This window comes from Lissotriton vulgaris, chromosome 3_1 (assembly GCF_964263255.1).
Source record: "Lissotriton vulgaris chromosome 3_1, aLisVul1.2, whole genome shotgun sequence".
NCBI classification, from domain to species: domain Eukaryota; kingdom Metazoa; phylum Chordata; class Amphibia; order Caudata; family Salamandridae; genus Lissotriton; species Lissotriton vulgaris.
In genome coordinates this window covers 515,936,992-515,949,985 of record NC_141689.1, presented here as the reverse complement: position 1 = coordinate 515,949,985, position 12,994 = coordinate 515,936,992, and the positions used below count along the sequence as shown (strand labels likewise).

At 47.4% G+C, this 12,994-nt stretch overlaps 1 protein-coding gene across 2 annotated transcripts in view; it reads right to left on the bottom strand.

The window, feature by feature from the left end:
- The window catches only part of POC5 (POC5 centriolar protein), a 328,992-nt gene extending 316,210 nt beyond the window's left edge, over window positions 1-12,782 (bottom strand). For both annotated transcript variants that reach the window (XM_086960759.1, XM_086960761.1), the window contains exon 1: window positions 12,661-12,782. The gene's annotated coding sequence lies outside the window, so the exon portion shown is untranslated. The remainder of the gene's footprint in view (window positions 1-12,660) is intronic.
- Window positions 12,783-12,994: the final 212 nt, after the last annotated feature.

Sequence of the window (12,994 nt, the reverse complement as noted above, 5' to 3'; positions counted from 1 at the left end):
CCTTCTTGCCAAATTTGATTATGTAGAATGTGGTCCATCTCGAATTTATGCATATAGATGTTGGCATATGAGGGTGCCCCCCCCCCAAAGCCCATCGAAGTGCCATACATTGGTTGAAAAATTGTCCTTGCCACTCGAAGTAGCTGTGATATGATGCGAAATGCATCAATTCCAAAATGAATATTTTTTGAGATTCAAGATCACGGTTTAGCAAGCTCCATTCCAGTGCTTCAATGCCCTCATTGTGGGGGATAGACTTATATAATGAGATGACATCGCATGGTATCGATCTTAGGTTTTCATTGGTCACTTTACTCCGATCACATGTCTTATTTCAACGAATCACAGCCACCGCGAGTTAAACTTCCCGAATCCTGATCGAGACACAGCGTTGTCCGTTTGCATGTAAGCTTTCTGTTAGCGTTTTGAATCTTATTTAGTACACTTTGTGCACGCTTCACTTGAGGTTGGTTGTAGCCACATTCGCCGATGTTTTTCGTTTAAATCCGGTACAGCTTTTGGGCTAGCTTTGTGTTATTTAACGCAGTTCACAAACAGCGTTCACATTATTCAGTGACTTTTATTACTCATTGGTCTCGTAGTTCCACTTTCTGTAAGGCACTTATACTTTATAGCTTCCCACACTTCCTGGGTTTCTTTGAATTTCTGGTATGCATGTTTCTTTTTACTAAATGCATGATCAGTGATGACACTTGTTTCATGCATTGTGGAGTAGCTAATTTGGTCTTGTTTAACCTTGTTACAGACCCCTGATGAAGGGTTCTAGTTTGTTGACCCGAAATGCATTGGGTATTAAGAAGATGTAAATTTATGAAGACTGCATCATAAGACTACTATTATGTGTGCCATTTGTTTATGGATACATGATTGAATTGCAAAGACCTCAAAGAATTTCTCAAGAAGGTTTACAATTTGCAACAAATAAAATTGAATTTCGTGAAGAAACCAGCGTGTTTCTATGAATATCGTGCGCACATTTTTGTGGGTAGATGATTCTCCCCACATTACTTCCTGATATTTAAAGGCATGGTTAGGCTATATGCGACAAATGTGACGCCAACCAGAACTGTGTAAAAGCGTTCCATTGAAAATTGTTGGATAAATAAGGAGTGCACGGGGATAACAGTTTTCTTCCCCAAGCGTTTCAGCCACTCAGGCTCTGAAAATAAGCATGCCCACGGTGGAGCCTCGTAGGCTTTGAAACTCACTATGCCCCATGTTGGAGCCACGTAGGTTCTGAAACTCACTATGCCCCATGTTGGAGCCACATGGGGCTCTGAAAATAAATAGGCCAACCGTTGGAGCAGCCTTCTGTCAAGCAGGGCTGCCCTGGAGAGAGGCACTGGCGTGGTGCCTCGACTATACTCCCCCCACCCACTCCCCCCAGCCGGCTTCACTCACCAGCTCTTCCTGGTGGGGACCCCTCTCTGCAGCTGAAGCACTTCTCCCGCTGGGCTTTCCTGGACTCCTGGGAACCCCGGCGGCCTCGGCTGCCTGTACTCTTCACCCGGGCTCCCTCCTGGGACCCAGTGCTTCTCAACTTCGGCTGCCACCGCGGGGCTCTCCCTCCAGCATGAGAGCCTCGCGTCAGCACGTCATGCTTCTGCTTCCGTCCGCCGCCCCCGCCCACAACCAGGCAGGCCGCCGCAACGATTTCAATGCGCATAGGAACGCGGGTGGGCACCCGCAAAGCTCACCAAGAATGCGGGATGGGCACCCGCTCGTAAATAAAGAAATAAGCGGGGTGGGCACCTGCCTCTATAATTATAAAAATAAGCGGCATGAAAGCGGGGTGGGCACCCGCTATACATGGACAGAATGGTGAAATCCCTACGTCGGGATTCCCAGGGCGGGGATCGCAGTCCAGCGCTGCAAAGCCCACGCTCCCAGCAGACAAGGGTCAGGGGCTCTGCAAAAGTAAACTAAAGCGCTCCCAGAATAAATAAAGCGCTCTCCATCAGCTGGGCATTTTCAAAGTAAAATAAAGCGCTCCCAGGGTGAAAAATATGCTGTAAAGGTCCTGGAAGCTGGGAAGCAAAAGGGTTCCAAGAAGTCCTTACAGGTGAAAAGGGCAATGCAGGGCCCAGGGAGGCAAGCCCTCATGGTAGCCCCCACCCTGGGCCCCAGCAGCAGCACGCCCTGGGTGGAACAGCAACCAAGAACTGAATGGGTTCACAGCACCTATATTTATACAACATTTTCCCTTTGTGCAAAGGTGCAGGGTTTTGGGGAACCAGATACAACTGGTTCAGGAGCACTTTGTGTACATAACTCCTTCCTTCCTTCCTTCTTTTCACAGGACAGGCCAGGGACATCAGACGCACCACGGGAGGTGGAGCCAGCATTGTGGAGGGTAGGCACATTCTTATTCAGGTCCCCGGTGCAACTCCTCCCTCCCATCCCATCCCATCACGCGACGCCCTCCTGCCGGCTGGCCACGCCCACCTTCAGGCCACGCCCCCTTTCCGCCCTTTTAAGCGCCAGCTTTCGAGCGCTCTCTGGGCTCATACCTCCTGAGGCGGAAAGCCGGGAGACGCTCTTTTAGGATTGTGTTTTCTACGTGCTTTTAAAACCTCACCTGCTGCTACTTGATTGTTTTCACCTCGAGGGCTCCGTGCAGCGGATCAATCGCTCACGCGACGCCCTCCTGCCGGCTGGCCACGCCCACCTTCAGGCCACGCCCCCTTTCCGCCCTTGCGGCCACCTATTTCAATGTGCCACTTTAGAACGCGCAGCGGACGAGCGCAGCGGGAGCGCCGACTTCGCGCCGAAGTCGCGCATAAGTCAAGCCCGTCTGCGCCCGTCCGCGGCCGGACGGGGCCAGGGGCACAACACCATGCCAAAAACTTGTCCTATTCCTCCAATGACCTCTTCGCCCTCCAAGGCCTCTGGCCACTCCCGGATCCCGTCCGCAGACTCATCTCTTCACTTGGCCTTGCCCCTACCCTCCCCATACCTCCGCCTTCCCCGTCACTTGTTCCCCCGTCTCCCTGTCCCTCCCTCCCCGACCCCCAACTCACGACCCCAGCACTGTCTGCTATCCTACTCAACACCAGGTCAGCGGTCAAGCACCATCACGAGCTGTCCGTCCTACTCGACTCAGAGAAACCGGACCTACTGCTCCTGACCGAAACCTGGTATTGTGACTCCTCCCTCCCCGTTCTCTTGGCTACCCTCCCCCCTTCCTACGTGGCCCTGCGCGCCGACCGTCCGGCGGGCAGAGCTGGTGGTGGGGTTGCCTTAATCGCCAGGTCAGATCTACATTTTCAATCACTTCCCTTTCCCTCTATGCTCCCTGTCGACTTTCTGGTAGTCCGTTCCCTCCTATCCTCTTCCCCCATCACCTGCCTTCTCATGTACCGCCCTCCCCAGTCCTCACCCTCTTTTTTATCTGCTTTTCAAGACCTACTGGCCAATTTAGTGGTCAATTATGCCTCGGTTCTGGTGCTGGGGGATTTCAATTATTGGCCCTCAGACCCACACGAGTGCCCCGCGTCAAAAGAATTCACAGAATCCTTATTATCCTTCAACTTCGTGTCACATATTACTGTCCCCACTCACTCCCATGGACACACACTCGACCAGGTCTGGTCTCTCAACCTCCCATTGGCCTCGGTGGCTGTCTCTCCATGCCCTTGGTCCGACCATGCCCTCATTTCCTTCTCCATTCCCCACAATCCATTATCCAAAACCCCGCATGCCAAAAATACCTGGGCGCGGAACTGGAATAGGCTGGATCTCCCCTCCTTGACCTCCCTGCTCCGCAACTCCACCCCCACCTTTGCTGGCCTATCATCTGCCTCTCAAGCCAAGGCCATTAACACCTGGCTGGCTGGAGGTTGCGACTCAGTGGCTCCCCTACGTCGCATTTCCATCCGCCGACTCAAGGACTCCAATAGATGGTTCAACGACCACCTAAAAGAACTTAAACTGAGCGCCCGAAGGGCGGAGAGGCAGTGGAGGAAAGATTACAGCCCCTTGTCAAAAACCCACTTCCTTGCATCACTGGCTAAATATAAATCAGCAATCTTGGCTGCAAAAACCGACTACTTCTCCACAAAAATAACATCTGCCGACAACAAGCCCAGGGTAATCTTTGGCATTGTGAATGACCTGGCATTCTCAGACCGAACTTCGCCCCAAATCCCTCCCTCCCAGCTTCTCTGCGACCAACTCAATAATTATTTCTTGGACAAAATCACAACTATCAAGAGTAACATCCCATTACCCTCGTCTGCTTTTGTCGATCCCTCCCCTCCCATCGTCCAAAATCCTCTCACCCTTATCCCTCCCCTCACTCAGGAATCCTTTCTGGCGATACTCCCCAGAGTGAAGTCGGGGTCTCCGGCGGACGTCTGCCCCGCACGCATCTTACAGCAAATCTACTCTAGCTGCCCCGATCCCCCTATTGCCTTCCTTAACAGCTCCTTGGCACAGGGTGTTGTGACCCCTGCACTAAAGGCAGCCACTATAGTGCCTCTGCTGAAGAAACCCGGCGCGGACCCTTCCATCTCGGCCAACTTTCGCCCCATCTCCCTGCTGCCCTTTTTGGGCAAGGTGATGGAACGCCATGTCACCGCGGTACTGAGCGCTCACATCGAGGCCAATGGGGGGCTGGCTGCTCGCCAGGCTGGATTTCGCCCTAGGCACTCGACCGAATCGGTCATAGTTTCAGTCTTAGACAACCTCAGAAAGGGTATGGATGAAAACAACTACCAGGCACTGGTCCTCCTTGATCTCTCCGCCGCCTTTGACACGGTGGACCATACTATCCTACTTGCCCGTGTCAAGGCGGCTGGCATCGGGGGATCAGCTCTGGTCTGGCTCTCCTCCTTTCTGAGGGACCGCACTCAGGCGGTCCGACTAGGCGATTTCACCTCCACCCCTCTCCCTGTCACCTGCGGTGTTCCCCAGGGCTCTTCTCTTTCTCCCTTACTCTTTAATCTCTACATCTTTCCTCTTATCTATGCGCTCCAGCAGCTGGAGGTCACCGTCTATAACTATGCGGATGACCTCCAGCTCATCTTTGATCTGTCTCCCTCTTCTCTCTCGGCTTCTAACTTCCAGTCAACTATGACATTCATCAGGGACTGGATGAACCACAACCATCTTAAACTGAACCCGGATAAAACCGAGCTGATTCTCACTGGTGGTTCATCCAGCCCCTGGAACTCTCTTTTCTGGCCCCCCTCTCTCGGCCCTGCACCATCCCCCTCCACCTCGGTCAAAACACTGGGTGTTAAAATGAATAATCAGCTCACTCTTCACTCTCAAATCAGCTCCGTGGTCTCTTCCTGTTTCCTCACCCTCCGAACTATCCGCTCTGTCTCCCACTTCTTCTCCCCCCAGGCACTAAAGATGATCATAGCCGCCCTGGTAATTTCGCGTTTGGACTACGCCAATGCCCTCTATCATGGTATTCCAGCGTACAGCCTGCGTAGACTCCAAACTATCCAGAACCAGGCGGCCCGGCTGGTATACGGCCTTCCACGCTATCACCACTCCACCCCCCTACTAAAAGAGCTCCATTGGCTCCCCGTGAAACAACGCTCCCTTTTCAAGATCGGATGCATGGTTTTTCAGGCCCGTCAGGGCACTGCCCCTGCTTTCATCACTTCACTTATTAAACCTTATGTCCCTGCTAGAGATCTCCGGTCCTCCTCCAAGTCCCTCCTTCAGATCCCCCGCTTCTCACGCAAAAAGTGGGGCGGGTCCAACTTCTCAACCCTGGCCCCTACTTTCTGGAACTCACTTCCAGACAATCTTCGTTCTGCAACTCAGTACCTCTCCTTCCGTAGAGACCTGAAAACTTTCCTCTTCTGCCAGGCTTTCCCCGCCTAAACTTACCTCACCCTTTCCCTGGTCTTTCTCCCTCAGTTGATGAACCCCCAGCGCCAAGAAACCGCAAGGTGTACGTCGCGCTTTACAAGTGTTTTAAATTAGAAATTAAATTAAATTAAATCTACATGCAGATCTCCCTATTCAACACTGGGCAGACTCATCCTGGCTCCTGGAGCCACCCACATCATCCAGCACCTGTCACTCACAAGCCAGACATGCAATTCACATCATGCAGGCAGACAGACAGCACACAGAAATGCCAACTTCTAAAAGTGGCATTTCTAAAATAATCACAATAAATCTGCGCAGCATTTATTCACACAAATTCGCACATACTAAACTCGACCCTGCACTCCCCTCATACCAGGAATTTCCATGGACACGCATATCCCCATGCATTCCTATGGGAGGGCAGGCCAATCTCACCACACGCACTCGGAGAGTGCACGCACTTTACACTGGGCCACAGTGCTAAAGTGCGCAGATGCCTAAAATCACTACCACCATGTCAGAGCTGAAGGCAAAAAGTTCAGGGGTGAACCTGCAAAAAAGGGACAAGTCCAACAATAGGGTAAAAAACTGTAAGTTCAATAAAAGTTGGTAGTAAGCTCAACTCACAAACGTGTATTTGTTGTGCACAACCTGAAAGTCAATAACATGCCTATACATTCTAATGGTTAATTGCTGTGGAATATCCCCAGCATTACTCTCAAATATACTGCGTAATTACTCAGTCATAGAAAGACTGGACCCCAAATTTCTAGAATGAACTACATTCTATAAAATATGTAAACAGGGGTATAGAATTTAAAAAAATATCTACTTGTCCAAGGGGCAGGCTGCTTCATAAATCTACTTGTCTTACAACAAAATCCACTTGTCCCTTTGGTGCCATGTAGTGCAGCGACAAATTATGGCAGCAATCTCATTATATAACAGCTCTGATACAGACTCTCTGATTATGCCAGGGCTCATAACATAGAAGTCTTTGAATACTTGCAATCCCCTTATGTTGCCACGTTTCCGCAGACCTACTTATTGGGGTAGTGGTAAGCAATAGTTCCAGGGTTAGAATGCCCTTTTGAGTCTGTGCAAACCTAATAACTTGCATGTTTTAAGGGTTTTCAACAACTTTTCTCTAATTTTTTCCAAAACTAAGAAATGCTGGAAATGTACTCCGGACAATGGCAGATGAAAACCTTCTTCCAGAGTTGGGGAAAAAAGTGGTTGGAGGGAAAGTGAACTTGAAAACAGTCAGGTTTTTGCATGAGCATATCTACACAAGCAGATTTGCTCATGCTAAAATGCAGTTCCCAAATATTTTCTAGGAGTACTATTTCATAAGGCTACCTTCTTTCCCCTAAATGTGATGGATAATGTGCTGCATGACTAAACACTTTTAAGGTCCCAAAAGCGAGACCTATTGGCTAATCCAAAGCTTGTTTGTCTTGGCTGCCGACCTGTACATGTGGCCTCCAGAAGCGCTAGTGCGAATTACGCGAATACACCGACAATAAGACTTTATCCACAAAGATCTCCCTTCTCCTCCCCCTGAACAATTTACTTCTCTCACCACGCTGTGAAAAAGCAGACAGGCAGACAGTCGGCTAGATAGATAGTACAGGATGTCCAACTGTCCAGCATTTTGCAGGTTTGTCCTGCAATTATGGCTTCTGTACCCCTACCTGCACACAGTCACTGTGGAATGTTTACTGTCCCGCATTTTGATTCTCTGACATTGTCAAAGGACAAGCAGCTTTCATTCTTTCAGTAGTTCATGAAGTATAAAAGGTACCTGTGGGTGGCTGGGAGGGAGGAGCTGCAGCATTGGCTGTGTGCGTCATGAGTGCTGCCTTTAGACTTTCGAGACAACACCAGTCGGCCTTTGTACTGGTCGCATTCATTAGGGAACACAAAAAGGATTCTACTCTTGCTCATTTGGAGGTGCTTCCAGAATATAAATTTACTTCACTCCCCCTCCACCCAGCGGTCATAGCCACTCGAGCGAGACAGAGAGCAGTAAGAAATGCCTTTTTTTTATTTTTATGATTACAGCTAGCCTCCATGACTTGCCAGGGTACGGTGTCTAAAGTAAACACATGTACACATCCAGCTTATTATTGTATTCCGATTCGACACGACTTGACGTCCATTTACCAACTACATAAAGTAACAGCAATTTACTGGGGGGCAGCTTTCTAAGAATGCTCAAGATGCTGCCGGTATCAGGGTTGTGGATGATGCCCCCCTCAGTCACAGAAAATCACCCGACTTCAGATGCTAGTTCAGTGTTTCCCAAACTGTGGTCCGCGGACCCCCAGGGGTCCGTGACACATTCCCAGGGGGTCCGTGGGCAACAGTTTTAAAAGCACAGAAACGTTTCTTGTTTAATTAGCAGCTTTCCAGCAACAATAAAAGTGTCAAGAGAATGCCAGTGATTAATGTACCTGCTGGAGAGTGAGGAGAGTTTTGTTCAGTGGCAGCTTTGATTTAACTAATGTAGCACAGAGGGTTAATATGCCTACTGCAAAGAATGTGCAACATGCATCTTAAAAAGCAGTATTTTTTGTGCCTATGTTCGTAGTTACTGCTTTTGTCACAGAGATTCTTTTTTTACTGTGCACTTCATAAGTGACAATCGTAATCTAGCAGTGGGACCTATAAACTGTCATCAAAGAGCTGCTTGCAAACTGCATTGTACCAGTTAGTAACTTATATTTTGTCCCAGTTATCCATTATCCTGATTCTGCTCAAAAGATATATTTGGGTTGAAATACAATTTTAATGTTAAAGTCAATGCTAGCCACTGTGTTATGTTCTGAATCCTGAGTTTGTGCTTTTCCAGACCAAGCACTCTTTAAACATTTTATATACACACTGATTTACATGTATGATTCAATGTCTCTATATGTGTGTGATGAAAAGTGCTCTGACATCCTACAATGGTATGGGAGATGATATAAAACAAATGAAATACATGTGACAGAGGGGCTATTACTTCGATATAAAATACTAAGGGCCAGATGTACAATCTGTTTTTATATGCGCCAACGGGTTCGCAAGCCCGTTTGTGCATTCAAAAACCTATTGGGCCATGTACATAGCCTATTTCGCAAGTCGCAATTTGTTTGCGACTCTCTAAATAGGTTTTGCAACTTGCTATTTGGAATGGGCATTCCCTTCCAAATAACGAGTCTCAAAACCATGTACAAATGTTTGCGGTCGCAAAACAGTCACAATTACCACCTACTTCAAGTAGATGGTAATGCATTCGCAAATGGGAAGGGGTCCATGCAAAATTATTTTTTAAGGGCAGGCAGTGGTCCCAGGGACCTCTGCCTGCCCTTAGAAAATGAAAAGAAAACGTTTCATTTTCTTTTTTTTTTAAATGCATGGTAAACAGGCTGCATTTTTTTTAACTGCTTCATTTAACCCCTTCGCTGCTGATGACGAGCTCAGCTCGTCATCAGCCACGGTGGTCGTGTGCGGATGACGAGCTGAGCTCGTCATGTAACGCGGCTTTTAGAAAAAAGCCGCACAGCGGAAAAATAACCACTGCAGCGATGCGGTTAAAAGCAGTCCGAGACATGGTGGCCTGCAGAGTTCAGCAGGGCCACCATCGCTGGGAGGGCTGGCATTCCCAATGGGCTTTCAAATTGCGAGAGGCTCATTAATATTAATGAACCTCGCAATTTGCGACCCCATTGGAAATCCCAAACAGTGTTAAACACACTGTTTTACATTTCATTTAGCGGCTCGCAATTTGCCACTCTCAATGTGTCGCCAATTGCGAGGCGCTAAATGAAATGGCCGTACTTCTGGCCCCAAAATCCTTAGTACTTTGAGTATTTGTTGTGTGTGCACACGTGTGTATTTTTTTCGAATTACTGTTTTAATGTTTGAAAGTTAACTCATACAAATTGCTTGGGGGTCCCCGGCTTCCAGTTATAACTCAATGGGGGTCCTCAGGAGTCAAAAGTTTGGGAACCACTGTGCTAGTTGATTTAAGAGCATTATTTACCTTGGGCTCAGAGGATGGGCAATTGGATTACATATTACACATAGTCAAAGACTGTCCTTATTGTCCGTTCGATTGCTTATTTGTGATCCTTCTATGAAAAGCAGTTGCGGGATTGGTCCCGTCATAGTGTCCTATTCCATTGTTCTTCAAGGTGGATGTGAAATGTGTGTCATATTTTTCTTTATTTACTTTAAAAATGGTAAATAATATATATATTTTTTAAACGATGTGTCTGATCTTTTGCATGACCGCATTCCACATTAAGAGCAAGTGGTGTTTATATTTATTTTAAATGACTTCAAAAGATCTTGGTCACTTTTTCCTTATGTGTACATTGCAGAGAGCCTTATCAGCCTTTAGAAATTATTTTTACTCACTTTATGAAATGTTTAAGATACTCTTGCCTTTCCACTGCAGATTCAAAGTGAAACAATGTAATTTGCAGCTGCATAAAAACCTCAGGCTCAAACCAGGCTATATTGAAGGATTCTGTAGGGAGAAGGCTGAAATATGCTCAGCAATCCAGACACATTTTGTCAGTCCGTTTTTTGTGTTACTTGTAATCTTAATGATCACATAACACACTCAGTACAATTACCAGCATTAAAAAAAGTTTAGATTAGATGGGATAGTGTTGTACACAAGAGGAAAAATTGAAAAGCATGGAGGATGTTGGCCCTCAGACGACACACAGGAGTTAAGTCTCACTGCAGGCAACATGGAAAAGTGATGTTTGAGGGTGGGATCTCCTCATTGAACAGTTCAATACTGTAAAGACAAGCATAGAAAATATTATGCTGGTAATGTAGTGTAAACGTCTTGTCCATATGGGTTGGCGTTGTCAGGATGCAAGGGCAAGAGCCACTTCCTTCCAAGCATCTGAGAAATAATGTTCAAAATACCTTGTGAAATACAGAACTGCTCTTCTCCATATTCTGAGACAGAGACTAGTAGGGAGAAGAAAGGCAAGCATACGGTGTGCATTCCCCTCCAATAATGTTGCACCTACTTGAGAACCTTTGCCTAGGCCCAACTTGAGTTGCTGAGAACTTGCATCTCTTCACATCATATATGTGCTAAAAAATGAGATGTAGAACGAGAAGGGAGAGACAGTGTAGGAAAAGATACCTATTAGAGTCTGATAGGTATCTTTTCCTACACTGTCTCTCCCTTCTCGTTCTACATCTCATTTTTTAGCACATATATGGTGTGAAGAGGTGCAAGTTCTCAGCAACTCAAGTTGGGCCTAGGCAAAGGTTAATTAGACAATGCCAAGAAGTATGCGTTTGCTTTGCTGTTCTTGCTCTGTTTGCATCAGGCAAGCATAGCGAAATGATAAATAAGAATTGTATCCTTGTCAGGGTTAATGGTCCATTCTGGCCTCTGTCAACTGGAACGGTCTCGTCTTCGTTTTCTCTTGGGTTCAAAGGCCAGCCAAGATGGCCATGATCACTGCCATTCAGAAAGAAAATGAGGACTGTATCAATGGAATTGAATGTCAAGAATGGAGCAGGGGGATAGAGAAAAGAAGGGGAAATCGAGTTACTTTCCCTTCACAGTGTTGTTATCTTAAGGTTCTAATCACCATGCAGTTTTTCTATTGGGTGCGGCTTCTGACATCTTTCACCGTTTCTGCACCTCTCTTGCGGCTGTCTGCGTTCCTCTCTTCTTCCTCTCACATAGTTTCTCATCCTTCTGCCTACCTGTTGGACATATCTAAGCCTCTTACCCCATTCCTCCCATCTCTGTTGTGTGCTCTCGCATAGTGGCACTTTTGCCTGGACCAGTAGTTGCATGCAGGTGTCCTGTGCCTGAACAAAGTAGTGTGTCTCACTGGTTAGAGGCGGCAGACCCGAGAGCAGAGGACGGCCCGGGACCAGGGTTCGATTCCCGGCGCGGCAGGTTTCTGGACCAGGGTCAGCGGACTCGATAATTCTCTCGCCTCGGTGCCCACTCTGATCAGCGATCACACTCGGCAACTCTGGGCATTAGCTTGCCTCATCTTCACTAACGGCCCCACCAGACTGCCGGGGATGCCTGGTCTCACCCTGGAGATACCCATTAAGGGACCATCTCTCAGGGAAGCCAGGAAGGGTTTCGCAGCGGTCGAAGCGCCTTGGGACCCTACGGGTAAGTAGTGCGCTATATAAATGCCTATACATTTACATTTACAAAGTAGCTGAAGTTTTCCCGAGGAAGTTGAGCTCCTGTCTGTCGATGAACGTGACTGATGCACAGATTCAGTGGTGGGAGTAAATTCATAGAAGGTTTCTGACATTTAACGTAATACAATACAAGCTGGGAGGGTTCAGTGGTGACTTCTCGTCACCACTAAGGTAGGTGCCGTGTTGCAAAATCTTGAGGGCCGAAATTCAGTAGCTAAGAATTAATTGCAAAAACCTTCTCAGTCACTTATGACATGGTTCTTTGAAAGGGCAATATTCCCCGGGAATAGCCTTCATCTTTTTCTGCTGACGAAAACTCTGCAATACTAATAAATATGAATAAACAAACGTGCCACAAAAAAGTGTGCAGGAAATTTTGCTTTTTTGTGCCGCAAAATATACAAGTCAATGCGACGATACCCGGGGGAAGGGGGTCTGTTTCACTACGATGCTGACATACTAATAATTAAATAAGCTACATAAATGCGGATACGTGAACATATTACAAAAATATAACTTACATAGATGATTCGAATTATAAGATTTTCTTAGTTCATGACTACAACATGATCTGCTGTTAGTCAGCGCTGCACCCACCGTACCATCTCTCACCTCTAATCAATACTGGGGATCCCTGCTTTCCCAATTCAGATGGAGACTTGTCGCTTTCTCTGCGGCTTTGCTTCACCAGGAAGTTTCCGACAGTTTCAAACTGCCGGTCACCAACAACGTTTCCCTTCATTGGTTCCTTGCAATCCAGGAGCACTCGTTGATTGGATAGATGTTGAGCTCTACAGATATCTTGCACGACCCAACCTGATAGGACAAAAGCTCTCGCCCTCCGTCTGTGGATCACCATAGAAACAGAAGCTAAGCGCATCTTGAGGGCGCTGGTGAATATAGTCCCTCTTCTATTGCGACCTCCTGCGGTAGGAAGGGAAATGTA